The sequence below is a fragment of the Ochlerotatus camptorhynchus genome, unplaced genomic scaffold (genome assembly GCF_037179485.1).
Source record: "Ochlerotatus camptorhynchus isolate MF236.1 unplaced genomic scaffold, CSIRO-AGI_Acam_v1.1 ptg000151l, whole genome shotgun sequence".
Taxonomy (NCBI): domain Eukaryota; kingdom Metazoa; phylum Arthropoda; class Insecta; order Diptera; family Culicidae; genus Ochlerotatus; species Ochlerotatus camptorhynchus.
The window spans coordinates 755,204-757,743 of NW_027040641.1; the positions used below are offsets into that span (position 1 = coordinate 755,204).

The window sequence follows — 2,540 nt, forward strand, 5'->3', positions numbered from 1 at the left end:
CTTCCTATTCGCACGCGCCCGAGGATCGGAGGCAAATGCCACTTCGACTTGTTTCGTCTACTTACTACTCTCTGACGACTGTGCTGAGGAAGCAGCATATGCATGTAGGTAATTGGTGGATTTGTTAGTTAATTTGACGCTTTTGGACAATGCTGGACATTTACCAGTTTTTCAATAGTTTCTTGTTGAAAATCAAAATTCGGAAGCATTGTTATCGATGCGTAGCCATATTTCCAATCGATTGGTGATAAAATTATTGAAATTGGACCAGGGGCAGCTGAGTTATTAACGTTTAAAATCTTTCTTAATTTGTTACATGTTCCATTTTCGGTTTTCACAAAGTATACCCCCATATAGAAATCAAAGACGTAGTCCTACGTCAAAAGTGGGGGCAGTCTCCAGAACCAGGGGTGAGTCGATGGGTAAAAACGTTGGATTTTTTATTGTTGGCTAAAATAAGTCGTTCCACCAAGTTTGGTTCAAATCGGAGAGGGTCGATGCAACTGACTCGGTCACTTGAGATGGAATGACCCATATACAAATTATTATTATAACACCTCATAGTTTCATAATTTCGAAAAGCAGTATTTTAGCTGTAATGAGTATGTTCAGGCCTGGTCGGGGTCGGGGGCTTAGGATTTGAAATGGTCGGACACTCTTATGGAAAAAATCAGGTAATCAGCTCTTAATTTATCCCATTACAGGGGCACTGGGGGTATTGTACATTCTTTACCCTTGGAATAGTTGATGATGGTTCAAAATAGTACATTTGTCAGAAGTGGGATTCGAACCCACGCCTTCAGAGAAGACTACGACCTGAACGTAGCGCCTTAGACCGCTCGGCCATCCTGACTGTTGTGGCTGACTTGAGATAATTAAAACTGTCGCACCCGCTCATGTTCCTAATTCCTCAATTTTCTCGAGCAATTTTAGCTTAAAATTAAGTGCTCCCGATATCCACAAGCAAGCTTCTCCCAAGTTTAAGGTTACGCTGTGTGACAACGACACGCCACCAGCAACATTAATATGTATTCTTCACCATCGGTGGGCGGAGTAACAGCAAAACGCAAGTATTTATAAATTATAGACCGAGCAAAAGTTTATTTAAAATAAATTGTTCGCTTTCGTGATAGTAGACTATTACGGACGAGGTTTGCTGAAACGATTCTCCTCGCTCCGTCGTCATCGTCGTCGTCCGAGTGGCATGTTTCGGTCAGTCGACAACTGCATAAACAACATAGGAGTGCTGCCAGAGGAGGGTACGGTTCGAAATTAACTTCATTCAAACAATTTATGGAAAAGCGTTTTTTGTGAATCCAATCTCGCATGATCGCTCGTGGTAACTCCCCGAATGCATAGGCATGCATGCATGCAGAGGTGGAATCAGAAGCCTAACTCCTGTGGAACGGTATTTCGTGTGACTCCTTGCGAGCGATTATTGGCACGAAATAGCGTCGTGGCTGCGCTATTGTCCATGGGGAATTGGAAAGGTTGACTTGAGAGTGCCGAAGCAATCACCAAACAATCAAGCTGTCGGCAGTGACATTTCGAATTGGTAGCTCAAATTGCCAGCAAGTATCGAATTTCAATTTTAAATTTTCGTGCGCTTTGAACCTTCTTCTTCGGAGCGTATTAGAAAGACGCAACAAAATTGGCAAAATTGTAACCTCAAATGCCACGCCCACTTATTTGCCAGCTCTCGGATATGCATGCATCACTCACATGCACAGAGGGCACATTATTATGCTTTCGCATGTTGAGCAGGTCTGTTGTCGTTGCTCGTGGTCCGGGCTGGGTTGCACCTCTGGATGGCCGGAAGGCAGCCAGCAGCGAGCGAAATTATGGGTTTGATGACGTCCTATCGATACCCACGGGCTACTAGTGAAAAATAAAAGCACCGGACCAACCGACCCACCGACCGACCGACCGGGGACCCCATTGATCTGATACCTATACTAAAATGTATTCCCGTTATGCTGCACCATGTGAGTGACTTTGTTTGTGGCTGGTGATGGCAGGGTGGGCACGAGCGAGAAGGAGGGGGATATGAAATTTGTTTTTTAATTTCATTCATTTGCTCTCGATCCATATATTTTTTTTGCCTCGCGTTCGTTAGAGGCACTGCTGTGTTTATTTTTTTTTTATTTTGATCATCAGTTGGGCATATAAAAAAGTAATTTACCGCTATCAAGGTGCAGTCAGCGTTATATTTTTTATACATATTAATAAAAGTGATAAGGCAAAACCGTTCGGAATGCAGGGATCGTAAAATTTATCAATGAAACTGTCAGAGATGAAAAAGTGGCGCACTAGGGCTTATGCTAAGTCCGTTCAATGCGGCAACAAGTGGGACATTTTTTTTATGTCGGAATGAGACAGGTTCAGTGCAGGTGGATTGCAGCTCCGGTTAACTTCAGGGACAGGTCTGGGGGCCTTTGTAAGTGGAAGCAGTGCTTTTCGCGAATAATTGTGCGTTATTTTCAGAATTCAAATGCCCCCTTAGAATTTCAGTTTTCTTAAAAGAGCGTGTGATCAGAGGA

The 2,540-nt window shown here is 43.4% G+C and overlaps 1 non-coding gene across 1 annotated transcript; it reads right to left on the minus strand.

The window, feature by feature from the left end:
* Positions 1–770: 770 nt before the first annotated feature.
* On the minus strand, positions 771–853 carry TRNAL-CAG (transfer RNA leucine (anticodon CAG)). Its single transcript has one exon. It is a non-coding gene; the product is annotated as a tRNA-Leu (tRNA).
* Positions 854–2,540: the final 1,687 nt, after the last annotated feature.